The sequence below is a fragment of the Melitaea cinxia genome, chromosome 30 (genome assembly GCF_905220565.1).
Source record: "Melitaea cinxia chromosome 30, ilMelCinx1.1, whole genome shotgun sequence".
Classification (NCBI taxonomy): Eukaryota; Metazoa; Arthropoda; class Insecta; order Lepidoptera; family Nymphalidae; genus Melitaea; species Melitaea cinxia.
In genome coordinates, this window is record NC_059423.1 from 7,769,893 (window position 1) to 7,792,330 (window position 22,438).

Below are 22,438 nucleotides of genomic sequence, written 5' to 3' on the forward strand. Positions count from 1 at the left end.
ACACAGTTCCACAACCACCTTGGAACTTAAAAAGCCGACCTGTGGCGGGATAACCACCCAACTGCTAGCTTTGAAATACGCAGACCGAAGACGGGCAGCAGCGTCTTCGGTGCGACAAAGACAGCCCTGCGGTCACCAACCCGCCTGCCCAGCGTGGTGACTATAGGCAAAACACATGAGTTCACGTTATTTTTGGCGTAAACTTGTGGAGGCCTATGTCCAGCAGTGGACTGTATAGGCTGTAATGATGATGAATGATGAAATAAATAGGAAACGAGTGGCGCTTTAGACCGACGACTGAAATAAAACTTACGAAACGTAACTCTCTCTCTTTCTATCTTCGCTAATTTATATCTCCCTGTCAATTTCCGTTCGCCTCGCTCGATCAAACTTTTCGTAACGCGCCGTCACGCATTCACAAGTTTATATTAAGCGAATTCCAAAAAAGGGGGAGGCTCTCAATTCGTCTGTATTTTTTTTTATGTATGTTACCTTAGAACTTTTGACTGGACCGATTGCGATGATTTTTGTTTTAATCGAAAAGTGGCGTGTTTCATGTGGTCCCAATGAAATTTAGTTGCGATCTAACAAGTACTTTCTAAGTTATATCTATTTAAACATTTTTAAACGGTTTTATTTAGCTCACCCCGTTTGTTTTATTTTTTATTCTTGGGTCAAATTTAGTAATTCAAATTTCACCCTCTTCCTGTCAACCGATTAATCTGAAATTTTGTATACACTTTGGATTTTGGTGACAACACAATTATGTTTATTCATTATCATTATAAATTCAAGATGGCCGCCGCTACAAAATGGCGGATAATTTATGTTTTATTAATCCCATCAATATGGGTATCAAATGAAAGGGCTCAACAAGCAGAATACAATATACTATAAAAAATTGAAATACAAGATGGCGGCCGCTACAAAATGGCGGATAACGTAGGTTTTATCGATCCCATCAATATGGGTATCAAATGAAAGTGCTCAACCAGTATAATCAATGTACTATATAAAATTAAAATCCAAGATGGCGGCCTCTACAAAATGGCGGATAACTTAGGTTTTATCAATCCCATCAACATGGGTATTAAATGAAAGGTCTCAACAAGTAGAATACAATTTACTATGCAAAATTGAAATCTAAGCTGGCCGCCGCTACCAAATGTCTGATAACAATTTTTTATCAATCCCACCAATATGGGTATCAAATAAAAGGGCTTGACAAGAAGAATACAGTGCACTATACAACCTCAATATTTAAGATGGGCCTTGCAATAATGAAGCACTAAATGAATTAAACAGAATGCGAAATAAAAACTAAAAACTAGAAAATAAAAATAGGTAAAAAAACTTTTTAAGTTAAACGGTTTTATGTTAAACATACATTGCAATGTTTAAGATAAATGTACTAAAAACCAAAAAATAATAAAATAGATACAGTCGTGGGAATAATAAACATATGCATAGACTAGACTAAAATAAAACCGTGGGGCACGTCAATTGTCTACAAATTATCGACTTAATGTGCGATAGAAGAATCATTTAATTCGTCGTTAAAATAGGCAGTTGGCCCGCAGATAGACGGTGAGGAAATTACTTACTATTTTCTTGCTCATGGAAATTCCAATAGTTATACACTCCATGTAAATAAAAGAGATGTTTCAACTATCGTTGGACATTCACACTGCTGGCTGGCGAGGAATCGTTTCACTGCTCGTAGTTTGTCTTTAATCGACAAAACATATGATAAAAGTACTACTCGCTCACCACTATGAAACCCTAAAACTCGCTTATAATCGAGCTTGCTAGCTTGTTTCCACATTCTAGCCCTACTTATCACACGTCCATCGTTGTCAGTTGAACAACTGCCTAATTATAGTGTAACATTACAAAACAAACATTTTAATCAACGATTGTAGACAATTGACGTGCCCCACGGTTTTATTTTAGTCTAGTCTATGCATATGTTTATAATTCCCACGACTGTATCTATTTTATTATTTTTTGGTTTTTAGTACATTTATCTTAAACATTGCAATGTATGTTTAACATAAAACCGTTTAACTTAAAAAGTTTTTTTACCTATTTTTTTTAATATCATATCAAAAATTGACCGTTCCAGCGGGGATCGAACTTACCGCCGAAGCTGACCGTATAGAGCACCGGCTCTAGTCAACTAAGCTATGGAACGATATACCCCGCTAGATCGAAATTTTTGATATGATGATTTTATATTCGGTCTAAGCGATCGTGGCGCCGTCTATAGTGAGTTCTTTACCTTTATTCTTATTTTTATTTTAAATGTTTAGAATTTCCTAATGTGTGGGTAACACAAAAATAAAATCGTATTATAAAATTAAAATAAAATAAAATTATAAAAAATAAAAATAAAATTATATCTATTTATGCGTATTTACTTGACTAATCTTTCGTCTACCTACGTTGTTACGTTTCGATGTAATTGAAGTCGGTTTTTTTTTCGTTTGCGAGCAAACAACTGTTATTAAACACAATTATTAATATATGTAAATTGAAGTTGTTTTTTTTTTATTTGAGAACAACCAATTATTCCTTATAAAGTAATAATATCGTAATTATGTTAATATTTAATTAGAACCTTATTTAAATATAATCCCATATTTACATATATAACAATATAGTAGAAAGAAGATTTTGTATGTCCTTTTATTAAATTCAATCAAAATTTCCATTATCACTATTAAATCTCTATAAAGTATTTATTATAATTTAATAAATTAATTAAACAAACAGAGACATGCACAAACAGAGAATGATTTGAGTTATCCTTCAATTTTATGCCTCCGACTGCATATTTTGTACGACGTTGGATAAAATTTCTATCGTATTGATACTTGTAAGTGTACAGTACACAATGTTTGATTTTGTTTCGATTTCGCTGGCTTTATGTAATTATTGAATTTTGATCTTGTTCCAGCTTTTTCAATTGACTTTCTATTAGTTGTTCTTCACGCTGGCGGTTTTTTTTGTTTTTTTTTTTTATTATTATTTTATTTATGTCTTTTTAGTTAGATAAATGACGTAATCGGTTCAATTCATTAAAAGAGTTTACATCATGTGGTTGATTAATTAATTATTTACCGACCGAAAAAAAAACAGAGGTTCTAAAGTCGCCACGTATATATGTTTTTTATGTTTGAACATGCATAATTTTTTACAAAGTAGTCGGAATTTCATTTATTAATCGTCGCCGAGGAGGCTAGGAATAAGTGTGGCTCGCAGCTTGCTTGGCATAGGCATGGGAAAGAGCAAAGTGCACATTTTAAAAACTTTCTTATTGAATTTTTTTATTAGTATTACGGTAATAATAATCATGATATACCTTTTTGAAATTCTTGAATTAAGACCTTTAATTTGATATTAATATTGTTGACTTCGAAAAAAAAAAAAGTTTCATTAACTACAATGGCTTCGCACAGCCACCATGCTTGATTTTTTTTAACGTCACCTATCTGAAACACTTTGGCTACTAAGACTTATCTAAGGATATTTGAATTATGTAAATCCGTTCAGTGGTTTTGGAGATATAAGGTAATAAAGAGTATTACATACATACATACAAGATACGCGCGAAAAACATAACCCTTCCTTTGCAGTCGAGTAAAAACAGGGTAAAGACAAGTATTTTAAATGTATTACATAATTAAAGTTGATTGATTAATTTATAACAAGAAACACTGACACGTAGACGGTGATTACTATTATGGTACGTAATAGGAAATATAATAACACATATGTATTTTATATAATCACACCTAATGGGCCCACGTATGTAATAATTAACACATTATAAATTCCTTTTTTTTTCTTACGTTCCACCTGATGGCAAGCGGTTACCGTAGACCAGGACCCTCCTCCCTCTGTTTACACAGCGCTCCACCAGGAGTTCTGGCTGCCTTCCTCACCACAGGAACACAAAACCGTTTGAGAGCTTTTCATTAATTTGTGATCTTCTGTAAGTTTCAGGCACTACCCCAGACTGGCTGGATCAAATTTTGATCAAGATATTTCTTATTGTCCTCTACCCAGAGATGCCTTCCCCAATAAAAGAGTATGCATATATTGGTGCGAAAAGTTGCCTTAACACCATTCCTTTATTTGAGTTTTGTATTTGGACAAAGATTAGTTTTAATCTAGGTGTCAGTCCTTGTGAGCTTTCCCACCGTACCTCAGAGAGCACGTACCATCGTTCACGTTTTTTTATCTCACACGCATCACATCAGCCTTCCGCAGTCCACTACTGGACAGCAGTTGGATGGTTATCCCGCCATCTAACTGTGTTATCCCTTAGTCGCCTCTTACGACACCCAGGGGAAGAGAGGGGGTGGCTATATTCTTTAATGCCGTAGCCACACAGCATTAGTTTTAGTTTTTTATCTATCGTTTCTTAAATTACAAGCCATCCTGCAATGGCGCAAATCCTTCTCCTATATCTTAATAAGGTTCAAATACCTAATTTAAATACAAAAACATTCAGATAATGCGGCCCTTTGAAACCAAAAAGCAATGCGTCCACAGTCGCAGGCGACTACGAAAGCCAGAAGGCCATAAGTACTTTAAACTAATATGTACGATTTTATTTTTGTGTTACCCACAAATTAGGAATTCTAAACATTTTTGAATATCATATCAAAAATTGACCGCTCCAGCGGGATTCGAACCCGCGTCTCCGACTGACCGTGTCGGCGCTCTAGCCAATTAAGCTATGGAACGATATACCCGCTAGAACGAAATTTTTGATATGATGATTTTTATTTTCGGTTTAAGCGAACTGTGGCGCCGTCTATAGTGAGTTCTTTACAGAGACCCGTAACTATTAAAAGTTTCATATTACAATGAAAATACTTAAAACTAGTTTTAGGCCGAAAATTAGCCTAAATTTAGGTTTGGGCCTAACGAAATCTGGACAGAAGGTCTTTGCCTAACTGTGGGACGTTTACAAATTTACGCAATGTTTTCCTATTATAATTTGATTTACAGAACCATTTTAGTATATTCGTATTCGATTTAGAATGTAACATCCCACAGCTGGGCCTATGCCCAGCATGGAGGCCTATGCTTCTATCTCCATGCTGAAGAAGGATCGGAGTTTAATCCACCACGCTGCTCCACTGCGGGTTGGATGGTTATGACAACAACCGGGACCGATGGCTTAACGTGCTCTTCAAGGCACTATCGGTTGGCCCACAAGGACAGATACCAAATCGGAATGAAATATTTGTACAAATAAAAATATTCATTTTTGAATATCATATCAAAAATTGACCGCTCCAGCGGGATTCGAACCCGCGTCTTCGACATACCGTGTCGACGCTCTAGCCAATTAAGCTATGGAACGATATACCCGCTAGAGCGAAACTCTTGATATGATGATTTTTACTTTCGGTTTAAGCGAACCGTGGCGCCGTCTATAGTGAGTTCTTTACAGAGACTCGTAACTATTCAAAGTTTCATATTACAATGAAAATCTTTGACAGGAGACGACACCATGCTATTTTTAATATGTACGATTTTTATTTTTGTGTTACCCACAATTAGGAATTCTAAACATCCATAGCTTAATTGGCTAGAGCGTCGACACGGTATGTCGAAGACGCGGGTTCGAATCCCGCTGGAGCGGTCAATTTTTGATATGATATTCAAAAATGTTTAGAATTCCTAATTGTGGGTAACACAAAAATAAAAATCGTACATATTAAAAATAGCATGGTGTCGTCTCCTGTCAAAGATTTTCATTGTAATATGAAACTTTGAATAGTTACGAGTCTCTGTAAAGAACTCACTATAGACGGCGCCACGGTTCGCTTAAACCGAAAGTAAAAATCATCATATCAAGAGTTTCGCTCTAGCGGGTATATCGTTCCATAGCTTAATTGGCTAGAGCGTCGACACGGTATGTCGAAGACGCGGGTTCGAATCCCGCTGGAGCGGTCAATTTTTGATATGATATTCAAAAATGTTTAGAATTCCTAATTGTGGGTAACACAAAAATTAAAATCGTACATATTAAAAATAGCATGGTGTCGTCTCCTGTCAAAGATTTTCATTGTAATATGAAACTTTGAATAGTTACGAGTCTCTGTAAAGAACTCACTATAGACGGCGCCACGGTTCGCTTAAACCGAAAGTAAAAATCATCATATCAAGAGTTTCGCTCTAGCGGGTATATCGTTCCATAGCTTAATTGGCTAGAGCGTCGACACGGTATGTCGAAGACGCGGGTTCGAATCCCGCTGGAGCGGTCAATTTTTGATATGGTATTCAAAAATGTTTAGAATTCCTAATTGTGGGTAACACAAAAATAAAAATCGTACATATTAAAAATATTCATCCCAAGTGGGAATCGAACCCACAAACCGTTGATGTTTTAGGCGACTACACGCACTCTACACCAGAGTGTTTGTTATATAATATACTAGTATTATTATTTTTTAGACAACCAGGTCGACAAACAAGCGTACGGCTCATCTGATGGTAAGCGATTACCGTAGCTTATAGACGCCTGCAACACCAGAAGCATCGCAAGCGCGTTGCCGACCCAATACCCAATCCCCCCAGGAGCTCTAGTCACCTTACTCACCAACAGGAACAAAATACTGCTTGAAAGCAGTTTTATTTAGCTGTTTTGTAAGGTCGAGGTACAGCCCCAGTCGGGCTCCATATATTGAGTAGGAAATTATAAATATAAAATAATACTAGAACAAATAAAACAGGAAACTATATATAATTGATATTCAATTAATTATGTTATGTATTTATATGCGAATACCAAAGCCCAGAAAGGTAACATTTAGGTACTTTGCGTAGACGGAAACCATGAAGGTAATTTCGTCATTCCTGCTCGTGTTTATGCTATGTTTATTACCATATATGTCAAAATAATCAACATGCTTGTGAATATATTAGGTAAGAAGATCACAGCTAAATAATTAGCCCTACTTATACTCTCTTACCTCGAAGTACCAGGCTTTGAGGAGAATATATCTTGGTGTGTCCTAAGTTACTTGAAGTATATCATGAACTTTGACCCATAAAACAAAGCGTATAAAGTCCAAAAAAAGATAAAGCTTCAAAATTACTCAATTATGGCCATATTAAAAGAGTTAAGCGCTGTGAAATACTGTTTAAATCAATCTAGATATTCCAGTTTAATCTTGTTTCCTTGACCAGAGAAGGGCTTCATTTTCTGGTTTTGACCTTGTTTTAAAGGAAAGGAAAAGGTAAAATTTATTGAGCTAATTAACTCTTTAATTTACTTGTATTGATGTCAAATCATTCTAAAGAAATGAATCTCTTTCGTCGGGTAGGGTCTTTAGTAGGGGGAGGGGCTCTTTATGGTCATCTATGTTCCTTGATTCTTGAAATGAATTATTATTTTCGTTAGTAGCGTCATAACTTGAGAACGGATTTACGGTTTTAATTCAACTTTTTTAACTTTCTAACATTTGGGTTATGCGGTGATATTTGTTTAAATTAACATAACGAATGCACACGATTAAGTAACTAGGTATATCTGAACTAGGGCACAGGAGGAAATTTTCTGCTCGTAATATGGAGGAGCCCGACTTGGGTAGTACCCGACTTGGGTAGTACCTCGACCTTACAGAAAATCACAGCTAAATAATACTGCTTTCAAGCAGTGTTGTGTTCCTGTTGGTGAGTAAGGTGACCAGGAGGAATTAGTGATAGGGTTGGCAACGCGCTTGCGATGCTTCTGGTGTTGCAGATGTCTATAAGCTTTTTTTTTGGTATCGTAGGGGAACCCATTTACGGGTGATATCCAGGACGCCCAGGTAGGCAGTATAAGCTACGGTAATCGCTTACCATCAGGTGAGCCGTACGTTTGCCGACCTAGTTACCTATATATATAAAAAAAAATACTTAGAGCTTTTTATGATCTTTCCAGATAATTTTTTTATACGGTTAGGGTGGCAAACTACCGTTCGTAAGTATTTTTGTTTTTTGTTGTATTAACTTTATTTAAACCAAATGTATTGTACAATAAAAGTTACTTATTAAAGCTACTTCGGACAAAGAATTAGTCTAGCTATTCAAAGGGGGAACGCTGCCAGTATCTTCGGAACCTTGCCTAAACTCCTTTTAATAATATTTTTTAGTTATTATATATATATATACTTAAGGTTTTTTAGTTTAATGTAATTTATCTTATTATAACTACGATTTTTTTTTATCCAATAATAATAAATTTTAATATACCTACAAATAATAGATTATACATGTGAATATAAAAGTATGTTATAAAAATAATTAACTAGCTGGGCCCTGCGGTTTCACCCGCGTTGATTTGAGGAAAAGATAGCCTTCCTTCTTCTTAAAGCATAGCTAATCTTCCTTTTTAAATAGTTTAAAATTTTAGTTGCGGATGCCGGTAGAGCAAGCAATTATCTATAAAATGGTATATAGTTTATGTGGAATGATTATGAGGTTTTTTTCTGAATAGGGAGGCAAACATCTTAACCTCAGCGTATTCATATACTTATATATACTAGCTACACCCGTGCGAATATTTGCAATAAATAAGTATAACAATTGGCACTACAAATTTAAAAAATGTATTTATACGTGGGTTGAGTTAAAATTGAACATAAAAAAATTACCGACCGTTGTTAAAAAATTAAAGCCGTCAAAATATATAATTTTTATAATTAATTAATTTACTAAAACAATAGCAAAAATATTTTTTTTAGTTGTTGATGCCGGTAGAGCAAGCAATTATCTATAAAATGATTTAAAGGTATAATTTATGTTTTATTTATAACAAAAGTTTATTAAACATTATACATATTTACAATTCACAGCTTAAGAACTAAATATTTACAGATAGTTTTGGTACAAATCATGTCCGCGTGGAATTTTGCCAAGAATGCTGGCAGCATTTCCCCTTTGAATCGCTATGCCGATTCTCTGGGCAAAAAATGCACAAGTTCTCTTGTCACCAGTGGAGGCAATAAGGCGAGGAGTTATCACATTAAAAAAAAATTAGCACTGCTACTCCAAGGTCCAAGTGTTTAAACTGCAAACGGTACAAAGATGTAATTTGGAATTAGTGACGAAAATTTGTGCCGTTTAGTCGTTTCAGCTTTTTCCGCTGCGGCTCCTGTTTATAAAGCTGTTTCCCTGACATGAGACGGAGCAAGTGTGTCAAAGCAGGTTGCATCCCACAAAAGTGCCCGTTCCCTTTCCCAGGGAACCAACATTAATCTATCAGGTCTCTTGCCATCAACGCGACTAATTCCAGTAGGCTCGATGAGATAAGGAACGTCGATGTTGGAAAAGCTCTTTTTATGGTATCGTTTATTTTTCTGTGGCGGAAAAAACTACCTGAACTCTTGTTGCAGGAAAGGCCGTATAGTTCGAAAGAAACTACCTCTTTTTCCGCACGGATATCTTTTTTCAAAGCACAGTGGAGCTCCCAAATGGAGACCGAGAGCAATTCTAAAACTAAATATTTATGTGGAGTAATTGTGAGATTTTTTTTCTAAAAAGGGAGGCAAGCGTCTATCTTAGCGTATTAATTATAGTGCCTGGCTGACCGAGTTTAGCTCGATATTTTTAGTAAATCGTGTTTTTTGGAAATCGTATTTAAATGCGAATTACATATTTATAAAATATAAATAATATTCTTCGATTTTACAGACATAATAATGATAAATAATAATTGGCTATTTAAAAAAAACGAATGCAATTAGAAAAAAAAGCAAAAGTAATAATCGATCTTGTAATTTGAGGGTTTGAACCGTGGTCTTTTCAGTCGATTGCCGACCGATTTCCCACCTAAGCTATTACAACTTTATCGACAAGTGCGAAATTCACCTTCGTATTCAAACGATATTGTAGCTATTTTTTCATTATCTAAAAACTGGGATAAAACGACATTTTCTAAAAATAAATCCTAGCTAGATTTATTTATCTTCCCCGAAATCCCCTGCATACTAAATTTCATGAAAATCGTTGGAGCCGTTTCCGAGATTCAGATTCTATCTATCTATCTATCTATCTATATATATATATATATATATATGCTGCATATATATGCATGCTTCAGTATGTACGTGTCATAAAAACTAAATGTTTATTTTTCAAATTATAAATAAACATGACTACTGTTTGTGTAACAATATTTACTTAAAATAATGTTTCTTGTAACATTGAAGATGATTTATGGACTATAGCTGTTCTTACGGTGACTAAATTAACAATATTTAATCGATATTTTTATGTTAAAAAGAGTAACTGCGGAGTTTCTTGCCGATTCTTCTCTGCAGAATCTACATACAAAATAAAAAACCATATTTTTTATATTTATTTGTCTAAGGCAAAGCCACTCTCTTCCCTTGGCTGTCGTAAGAGGCGACTAAGGGATAAGACAGTTCCACTACCACCTTGGAACTTAATAAGCCGACCAATGGCGGGATAACCATACAACTGCTGGCTTTGAAATATACAACAACACACATGAGTTTACGCCATTTTTTTCGCGAACTAGTGGAGGCCTATGTCCAGCAGTAGACTGCGATAGGCTGAAGTGATGATGATATTGATGGGTGATGATAAAAGACTTTAAAACTATTTTGAACAAGAGAACACATTTTCAAAATAAACTAATATCCACATAGCCAAATAAATTATTTTATTTATTTATTGAACTTTATTGCACACACAAAAAAGAATATTCATTTTAGAACGATTTGATACAAAAACAAACAATGTATGCAAAGGCGGCCTTATCTCTTATAGCGATCTCTTCCAGGCAACCTTTAATAAAAGTAGTATAAGAAATATATGTTGGTAGTAGTGCGCAATCAACAACGCAAGTTTAGCACATATAATTAAATTAATTTACAATACATTTAAACGGTATATATCTACATAAAGATATAAACACATATGTAAACACATACACACTATATTTATACAAACATACAAATAAAAACAATATACCAATAGAAACATATATTTAAAACTATGTAAGAGTTAAGTAGTAGTTGTGCAAACGATTCTTAATAACATTTATAGACTCAGCTTGACGGATGTCATTGGGTAGGCAATTCCAAAGTTTGGTCACTTTAGTAGTGAAGGAATTACCATACGCATTAGAGCGACAAAGAGGTACCACAAGCAAGTTATTACTTAAAAATCTTTAGATGTTTTCTTATTAGCGATAGCCCGTGTATACTAAAAAAGTAGTAATTTCAAAATTGTCGTTTTCGTTTAAGTTGACCCCTAAAACTACTTTGGCAATCCCTGGCCTAAGTGGTTATTTGCGATGAACCGAATGATGATAGTTTGACAATTTTTTTTTTTTTACATTGGACCAACAATTCTTTTGTGTTAAATATAGAGTACACTAAATAACTTAGTTATTATATAAATTACCATTAATAATTTCATAAGTATCAAATCAAGTACCCGACGATATTTATCCGTTGCTGTGGAACTTTATTATTAAAAAAATAAAAGTAATGACACAAATGAACTTAGTGAGACTCACTAAGCGACCCGCTATTACGAACCTCTTCGGGTGTTTTCACTTTTCAGAGACCAAAAGAGGACCATTGGTTAAGAACCACTGATCTAGAGGTAGAAAATAATACAAAAGTTATAATAATTGCTGCTAATTTGCTTTGCATAATAATTTAAGTATGGATAATTCACACCCATGGTCCTACATTAGTGGTAAACATGACACTTTACTCCTCGAAATAATATCAAATATAATGAAATAATATAATACTGCATTAAATTATGGACATATAAACAACAGATGTATCTTGCTGGAAATTTCGAAGCAGCCCGAATAGGAAAGTACATGAACCTTACGAAGAACAATAACCTCGAGAGGTCATAAATAAATAAGACTGCTGTCAAGAAAAAAAAAATAAAATAAAAAAAAACTATAAAAACATACTTAAAAAAATATTTTTAGTCCAACATATATGGAGAATATAGTGGCCGCATGTGAATAACTTAAAAAAAATATAGAAACACAAACTATTTGTTATTTTTACTAATGTTTAACTACTTTATGTTAATTTTTTTCCCAATTATATTCACATGTTGCGATTGTTTGTGTAGTTTAATGGCATATTTTTATAATAGTTTATAATATATTTTATACTTTAGTATTATTGCTTTAGAAACAGCACACTGTTTAACTGCTAATTGTTCTTGCTGAGATGCTTATCACATTTTTTCTGTTGTATATAAATAAATATATAAATAAATAAGATATATAAGACACTTGTTGTGCTGTTGGCTACGGTACTAAAGAATATAGCCACACCCTCTCTTCCCGTGGGTGTCGTAAGAGGCGACTAAGGGATAACACAGTTCCGCTACCGCCTTGGAACTTAAAAACCCGACCGGTGGCCGGATAACCATCTAACTGCTGGCTTTGAAATACACAGGCCGAAGACGGGCAGCAGCGTCTTCGGTGCGACAAAGCCAGTACTGCGGTCACCAACCCGCCTGCCCAGCGTGGTGACTATGGGCAAAACACATCAGTTCACGTTATTTTTGGCGTAAACTTGTGGAAGCCTATGTCCAGCAGTGGACTGTATAGGCTGTAATGATGAAGACACTTGTTGAACACTCGAAATTGGAACCGGAAAATTAACAATGTTGCTGTGTAAAATCAAGTTTTTATTTTTACACTTGTTTATTCCTTACACATTTTGATACAAAAAAAAAATATAAAGATAAGTCATGTTAAATTCAGCTAAGGTAGGGCACAGCAGGAATTTGCTGCTCAAAATATGGAGCAGCCCAACTGGTAGTACCTCGACCTTACAGAAGATCACAGCTAAATAGTACTGCTTTCAAGCAGTGTTGTGTTCCTGTGTGAGTAAGGTGACCAGAGCTCCTGGGGGGATTGGGGATTGGGTCGGCAACGCGCTTGCGATGCTTCTGGTGTTGCAGGCGTCTATAAGCTACGGTAATCTCTTACCATCAGGTGAGCCGTACGCTTGTTTGCCGAACTAGTGATATAAAAAAAATATATATATAAGAAATAATTCCTCTGAATAAAATTAAAATAAAATATTTGTTTTATAATTGACTACAGTCCTTAATTAAAATAATAAAATTACTTTACATATAAATAATTAGTGTTGCGTTTCCTTGGTGAGTAAGGTAGCCAGTGTTCCTGGGTAGGGTAATTAGCTCGTGATGCTATGTGTGTCGCAAGGGTCCATAAACTGTGGTAATCGATTACCACCAGTATCCGTATTTCATTATACCCTATAAAGTCCACTGCTGGACATAGGCCTCCACAAGTTTACGCCAAACATAACGTGAACTCATGTGTATTTGTTTATGTATAATTACAGAAAATATGTGAAAATATAAATCTGCTGTTACCTATAACAGAGACATTAAATTGCCTTCTATAGGAACAGAGAGCAGTCTGTGTATTTAAAGGTCCTCCATCCATTCGGCGGTCATTCCATTTTGTGATTATTCTTTGATGATACAATTAAAATTTATTTATTTTTAACCGACTTCCAAAAAAGGAGGAGGTTCTCAATTCGACTGTATTTTTTTTTAATGTATGTTACATCAGAACTTTTGACCGGGTGGACCGATTTCGACAATTTTTTTTTAATCGAAAGGTGGTGTGTGTCAATTGGTCCCATTTAAATTTATTTGAGATCTAACAACTACTTTTCGAGTTATATCTAATAATGCGTTTTTACTTGACGCTTTTTTCGTCGACCTACGTTGTATTATACCGCATAACTTTCTACTGGATGTACCGATTTTAATAATTCTTTTTTAGTTGGAAAGGGGATATCCCTAGTTTGGTACCATGATAAGGAAACCAGTATCTGATGATGGGATCCCAGAGAAATCGAGGGAAACTCTCGAAAATCTGCAATAAATTTTTTACTGGGTGTACCGATTTTGATAATTTTTAATTTAATCGAAAGCTGATGTTTATCATGTGGTCACATATAAATTTTATCGAGATCTGATAACTACTTTTTGAGTAATCTTTGATAACGCGTAGTTACTTGAATATTTTTTCGTCGATCTACGTTGTATTACTCGTCGATGTAATTGAAGTCGGTTTTTTTTCGTTTGCGAGCAAACACAATTATTCTCTAAGCTTCTTTAGATTCAATACTCTATAACTAACTACACAAACAAATTATATTAAAACAAATCCAATTAAAATTAAAATTAACATCAAAATCAACTCAATACTAAAATTCTATAAAAATCCCAATTAAAATCAAAACAATGAAATAATAATAAAATAAAACGTGTTCTGGGAAAAACGCTTCAGAGTTATAAACATGAGGAAAGTAGTAATTATACCGCGCCTATATATTAAAGTTATACAGGGGTTCGTTAACCCGCTGTATCTTCATTCATTGTTTCGATTCATCTAAAAATTGACGCCGCGTTGTCGCAACTGTCACAGCCATGGATTGTACCTGTTGCGCTTGCGGTTGCAGGCTCGATCCCCGCACATGACAAACATTTGTATTGGCCATACAGGTGTTTGTCGTGGTCTGGGTGTTTGTGCAGTCCTTGTGGGTCTCCCCACCGTGCTCCAGAGAGCACGTTAACCCGTCGGTCCCGGTTGTTACATATACACCTGGTAGCGATCGTTACTCATAGTAAGGAATATATCCGCCAACCCGCATTGGAGCAGCGTGGTGGATTAAGCTCTGATCCTTCTCCTACATGAGGAAAGAGGCCTATGCCTATGCGTTGCGTCATCTAAAAATTTCACAGAGATCGAGTGTGCTTTAGACCACACGACTGAAATAAATCTTACTAAACGTAACTCTGCCAAAAATGCCAAAAACGAAGGTTAAATATGTTACACCCCCTCTTTTTATTTTTGAAGAAAAACTTCTTTACTCACGCTTGACTTGGGGAGTGGCTGGTGAATGCGTGACGAGAGCGTTACGAAAAGTGTGATTGGGTGAGGTGAATGGAAGTTTAGAGGGAGATATATGTTAGTGAAGATAGAAAGATAGTAATATACTATAGTGGCGCCATGACGGTATCAAAATAAACGCCTCACACAACGGCCCCAGAAGGATAATCTCCTGTATCGTGGGTCCGGAAATACATGCAATACAAAATCACAAACGCCCAGACCACAGCAAACATCTGTATGGCCAATACAAATGTTTGCCATGTGCGGTGATCGAACCCGCAACCGCCGACGCAAGTCATAAGCCAGTGCTGTGACCGTTGCGCCAACGCATCGTCAAAATGTTCGTATCAAAAGCCTTAGATTTGTATATTACTTTTAACACAATAACTATTTCTAGTACCCAGAATAGATAAAGCATATCCTGTTGGAGACAATATCTCACCGACGCATCGCTGGCAAGCCACCAACTCTTGACTGTAACCGCATCAATGGCTGCTTTGATGAATAATGAAATACTTTTAAAGATTTTATCATTCACTTTGAACTATATTGTTTGTTCAATCATTCATTGCGTTTGACTGCATATTGTTTACTAGTTGCAGCCGTGGCTTCATTCGCGAATTATTTATAGGAGAAGGATCGGAGCTTAATCCCGCTGCTTCATTGATTGGAGGACATATTCCTCTACTATAAGTAACGATCGCTATCAGGTACATGATAACAACCGGGACCGATAGCTTAACATGCTCTCTGAGGCACGTGGGGCTCCACAAGGACAGACATCAAAACTGAAAAGTGTTATTTGTACAAATTATACAAATATTCATCCCGGGCGGGAATCGATCTGCAAATCACGGTGACGAGGCGCGTACATGGCACACGCACACCTACACACGAGTGGTTGTTTGTTCGCGCCTAAAAAATTAATTTACATCGATAAGTAATAAAATGTGAAGTCGCATTATCACTACTATAGTATTTTAAAACAAAAACACTTCCCGCTGTCTGTATGTTAAAACTACGCAACGGATTTTGATGCGGTTTTCTTTAGTAAATAGGTAGGTTCTTTAGTAGGTAGGAAGGTTTATATGTATAATACATGCATAATATAGTAGAGGAACACTGATAGTTTTAGAGGTTTCTAATGTGATGTCATAAATAAACCCCTTTTTTGCACTTACATTGAAAATATTTGTTTTATATTTAATAAATACCCATGGGTGGGTGGGTGAGTGCAATGCCCCCACATGGGGGCATTGCACTCACCCACCCACCCAGCGTGGTGGCTATGGGCAGAACACGTAAGTTCACTCAGTTCACTCAGTTCAGTGTAGTTCACGTGAACTCACTATAGACGGCGCCACGGTTTGCTTAAACCGAAAATAAAAATCATCATATCAAAGATTTCGCTCTAGCGGGTACATCGTTCCATAGCTTAATTGGCTAGAGCGCCGACACGGTCAGTCGGAGACGCGGGTTCGAATCCCACTGGAGCGGTCAATTTTTGATATGATATTCAAAAACGTGAGTTCACGTTATTTTTGGCGTCAACTTGTGGAGGCCTATGCCCAGCAGTGGACTGTATAGGCTGTAATGATGTAATGATTGCACTCGTACGAAACCGAGATAGGTCGTTAGTTATTGATAAAAAACTACTCGCTGGAACTAGATCAAATTTCAATGGGACTGTATAATAAGCGTCAGGTGACGAATACAAAAAAAAAAAAAAAAAAATACAGTTGAATTGAGAACCTCCTCCTTTTTCGAAGTCGGTAAAAAACTATGCAGAAGATGGAAGTGTGAGCTACATTTTTATTCCATTTTTACTGTTTGAATGCTGCCATAAGCCTCCACTGCTGTACATAAGCCTCCCCAAGTTCGCACCAGACATCCCGGTCTTCCGCAATCCTCATCCAGCCTACACCGGCAATCTTACGTAGATCGGCGGTCCAACGGACCGGTCGAGGACGCCCCACATTGCGTTTTCCAAGACGCGGTCTCCACTCTCGGACCCGCCTACTCCAACGGCCATCGGTCCCGCGACACAGTTGACCAGCCCACTGCCACTTCAACTTGCTAATTCTGTGGGCTATGTCGGTTACTTTCGTTCTCTCGCGGATAGTCTCATTTCTAATCCGATCTTTGAGAGCAACCCCAAGCATAGCCCGTTCCATTGCACGTTGAGCGACTTTTTTTATCGCTGATGACTATAATCATTGCTCTTTGTAAAACTACATAATTGATTCCAAGTTTTTAATGAGATATTTCCGGTACCCTACCTCAATGAAACAGTCATCATCAACATTTCAGCCTATCGCAGTCCACTGCTGGGCATAGGCATGCACAAGTTCGCGCCAAAAACGGCGTGAACTCAGTGTTTTGCCCATAGTCACAATGCTGGGCAGGTAGGTTGGTGACCGCAGGGCTGGCTTTGTCGCACCGAAGACGCTGCTGCCCGTCTTCGGCCTGCGTATTTCAAAGCCAGAAGTTGGACGGCTATCCTGCCATTAATCGGCTTTTTAAGTTCCAAGGTGCTAGTGGAACTGTGTTATCCCTTAGTCGCCTCTTACGACACCCACGGGAAGAGAGGAGGTGGCTATATTCTTTACTGCCGTAGCCACACCTCAATGAGACAGTGTTTTAAACTAAAAACAGTACCCATTTCAATTTTCATTTATCTATTCTGATTTTACTACCTTATTTTACTACCTCAACTCAACTTTGTCTACCTTAACTGTGTAACTTAAATAATGTAAAATCCGAAATTGGCTTTTGTTTGGATGTTCTGTATTGGTTTAAGAAACATAAAATGTAGCTGGATTTTTGTACAAATAAATAATATAAAGCTGAAAAGTTTATTTGTTTTAGCGTGCTAACAACAGACTACTGGGTCGTATTGGAAAATTATTCTTATGTTGGATCCATTTACTGATGAAGGCTATATGTTATTTTAGTACGCTTATTTCTTAAGTTAAGGAGGGTGAAAGCATAGGGCACAGCTAGTATATAAATATAGATTAAGATGAAAGTAAGAAAAATATTCATTATTCATCGTTGTGTCCATTTGTTATAAGTATTCTTTGACGGTTCGCAGGAAAGTGGACAGTATTCTTTGAGGGTTCGCAGGAAAGTTGAAATGGACATCCACTTTCCTGCGAACCGTCAAAGAATAAGAAATTTTTTTTTTTAAATCTACAGAATGTGCGCAGACGCATGCGTAACTTTCAGTACTAAATATACGTGAGAAGTCTGTGATGTTGCACAGTAAGCGTTCGGTGAGCGCGGTCAAACGACGCGTGTTCTGTTTTAAAAATATTACAAAATATACATACATATATAAAATATCAATTTATCTTGTTATAATATAACAACAATAAAGACTAGTTTATTTTATTTTCGAGTGATTTCTTTTTGAGTTTTTTTCTTTTGTGTTTATTTAAAACGGTAAGTTTGTTGTTGTTATTTTTTTGTACTAAGTTATTTTTAATTTAATTTTTTTTAAGTATTTTAAAAGTGTAATTTTGAAATTACTCAGGATTTTTTTTGTAATACGTTATTTTAATTTTTTTTTTTTTTTTTGTTATTTTAAAAGTGTAATTTTGAAATTACTCAGGAATATTTATTTGATAATTTAATTGTTATCTTTTATGTGAAAGTATTTGATAAACAGTTTGCGCAATTAAGAAAAACTTTATTTCGGACAAAAACTCCATAAAATACAAAAGTGTTTAATTAAATACAAGTAAACAAAAATACTTTACTTTTTTAATAAATACTACTGCTACGGCACTAAAGAATTTAGCCACCCCTTCTCTTCCCGTGGGTGTCGTAAGAGGCGACTAAGGGATAACAAGGTTCCACAACCACCTTGGAACTTAAGAAGCCGACCGATGGCGGGATAACCATCCAACTGCTGGCTTTGAAATACACAGGCCGAAGACGGGCAGCAGCGTCTTCGGTGCGACAAAGCCAGTACTGCGGTCACCAACCCGCCTGCCCAGCGTGGTGACTATGGCAAAACACATGAGTTCACGTTATTTTTGGCGTAAACTTGTGGAGGCCTATGTCCAGCAGTGGACTGTATAGGCTGTAATGTATGTAAACAAAAATAATATAATAACACATTATAACACAAAAAAGCGAAGACAAAGTAAAAACATACAAATAAATAAATTAAACTTGACTAGCCCGTTAGACCAGACCAGACTAGACCCTGCATCCTGTTCCGGGAATTGCGGTTTCGATTCCCGCTCTAGTCTGGGTGTAATATTTGTATTTATATATTTATATACCTATGTATTATTTCTATATAAATTTATTAAAAAAATAGTTTTAAAATTCGGCTGTTACTTACGACACAAGCATTAAGTTCCGTATCTTAGGAACGAACGACCGTGTTTGCATGTTATCATAATTAAAATTTAAGTTAAAGAAAACCAAAAAATAATAAAAATTAAGACTTTTTTTAAATTTTACAATTTGACTACAGACTTTGACAATCAACAAAAGAGTATATATAGGTAATAAGCGTGTGTATGTCAAATACATGGTAATGTGTGTAATGTTTTTTTTTTATTGATTTAATGTATTTTTATGCATATTTAAAAAATATATTAGCATTCTGCACTCCTTCTATATATATAAACCTTAAGTGTACGAAATTTCATACTCCTCCGTCCGCGCAATTTTCGTGAAAAGGGGTACAAAGTTTTTGCTTCACGTATTAATATATAGATAAAATAAAATAGATCAATTCAAATAAATCGTATAGTGTCTATAATACCAGGTGTATGTCAATCAGTCAATGGAATTAATATTAATTTAAAAAAAAAGTACGGTATCGTGGGACACCAGATAGAAGCGAAGTTCCTTATTATAAAATGTTAATTTCAAGTTCTATTCGAGGTATAAAGAAAATAATTATTCGGGTGTACATTTTTATTATGATAATTTTAGCAATAAAAAAAAAGAAAAACTACTTTACAAACTCATCTTAACACCTTTATTTTATTTAAAATTATCGAATGATATAATAATAATAATAGCAATCTGCAATAATAACATCAGTCATCATGTAGAGTCGTAGACTATAAATTATACACCGTATAGCCATCATACATTGACTGTACATAAAAATATGACGCTTTTTTGGAATGAAGTTCCTTACGGCAGGCTTGACATTTGGCTGGGCGAGCGAACTGAAAAAAATGTGATACTAAAACCGTAAGAAAAATATATAACGGAAGTGACGTAATATCAGTCACACGACTGTCTAATATGGCGTTTGTAAAACTAAAATTATTCTAGTAAACTTTTTTTACAATTATTTATGTAATTTTATACTGTCGATAAAAATAAATAAAGATACATGTTTTTTTATTTCACTTAATAGTTTGAATTATTATTATTATTATTTTGTTTGATTTATTTTATTTTACGGTATTTGTTATTTTCTAAAATACTAAATATATATGTGTGTATATATATATATGTATATATATATATATATGTTTGTATGTATGTTTCTATGTATGTATGTATGTATTGTGCTGTCTATGTATGTGTATTTATACTCGATAGTTGATATTGTTCTAGGTGACACTAATTGTCACTTCTCTGTGTACACTTCCCTACCGCTTTTTCACTACGCTGTGTCCTATATGCCCAAAGGTTGTCTGGAAGAGATCGCTACTCTAGCGATAAGACCGCCTTTGTACACTGTTTTATTTTTATTTTTTTTATTTGTAATATGTTATTGTATTGATTGTTGTTGTGTACAATAAAGAGTATCTATCTATCTATCTATCTAAATTTCCCAAATACTTTTATGTACTTAATTAAAAACCAATCAACTTAAAAAAAATCAAGAACTAGAAAATATATATAAAATTCAACATTTTTTTTCAAATTGTGGCTTCTATACTATCCGAAGGAATTCTGGTGTTCCATGACACCACATAATTCACGTTACGGACGTTTTCTGTAACATCCCATAAGGAACTTTGTTCCAAAATTACAATCATCATTCATCATCATCATCATTTCAACCTATCGCAGTCCACTGCTGGACATAGGCCTACACAAGTTCAAGCCAAAAAACGGCGTGAACTCACATGTTTTGGCCATAGTCACCACGCTGGGCAGGCGGGTTGTTGACCGCAGGGCTGGCTCTGTCGCACCGAAGACGCTGCAGCCCTCTTCGGCCTGTGTATTTCAGAGCAAGCAGTTGGACGGTTATCCCGCCATCGCTCGGCTTTTTAAGTTCCAAAGTGGTAGTGGAACTGTGTTATCCCTTAGTCGCCTCTTACGACAACGACGGTAATGCACCATGACAAAAAACGACAAATAATGATAACAAAAATAAATTTGTTGTTTTATTCATAAACGAAACGTAATAATATTTTAAAATGAATACAGACAGTATCAGCTTACAAAAAATACAATTAAAAATATATTTTATACAAAGTATAAACACTAAAATATAAATTAACATAAAATTAAGAAATCAAAAAGTTACGCGAAATAATATTTTTTTCTTTTTTTATTATTCGTTTAAAGATATAAAGAAGGTTTTTATAACGTATAATTATATTTTATCTTCAGATTTAAGTTTAAATTATATATATTTAAAGATACAAAAAAATATATCATAATAGTTAGTTATATTTAATTACGACTCGTCCATCATCATCATTAAGATACATAGAATAAGATATCTATACATATAATAAAATGGTAGGAAAGTCAAAACTGTACATTGAATATTTTTTTAAAAGAATACTTGGGATGTGATCTACAATCGATACCGAAGCCAAAAATATGGTTTTTAGAATTTTTGTCTGTTTGTATGTATGTATGTCCGGGATAAACTCAAAAAGTACCGCATGGATTTACTTCAAATTTGGCACGAATATTATTAAGAAGTCGGGTGAACATATGGGCTACATATTATCACGCTATCACTTACGGGGAACGAGCAGTGAACCTTTATTTCTTCAACGCATTCTGTAACAACGTGTTTGTTGTTATTATGTTAATAAACATGCTATACACTATAAATAAAGACATTCTGTAGTATATTTAGTATCAGCATTGCACCCGTGCAAAGCCGGGGCGGGTCGCTAGTATAAAATAAGATTCGTAGAATAAGTAAGAGAGGCAAAGTCAGCGTCTGGTCGCCGCCCCCCCGACATCCGCTGGGCCGAGACTATAATAGTTAAGTTAGAGATATTAAAGCCTCCAAATCGGTCACATGTCTTTTATATTATTTTATTTAAATTAAGTTAGTTAATAAGTATTTAGTATAAATAGTTTGCAAAACGCTTCGAAACCAAAAGTAGTTATTTATTTATTTATTTACACTTTATAGCACACCAAACAAGAAATAAAATGAAGAAGCAACATTAACAATAATTAGTAGAAAAATGTACAAATGGCGGCCTTATTGCTTAAAAGCAATCTCTTCCAGGCAACCTTAGGGCA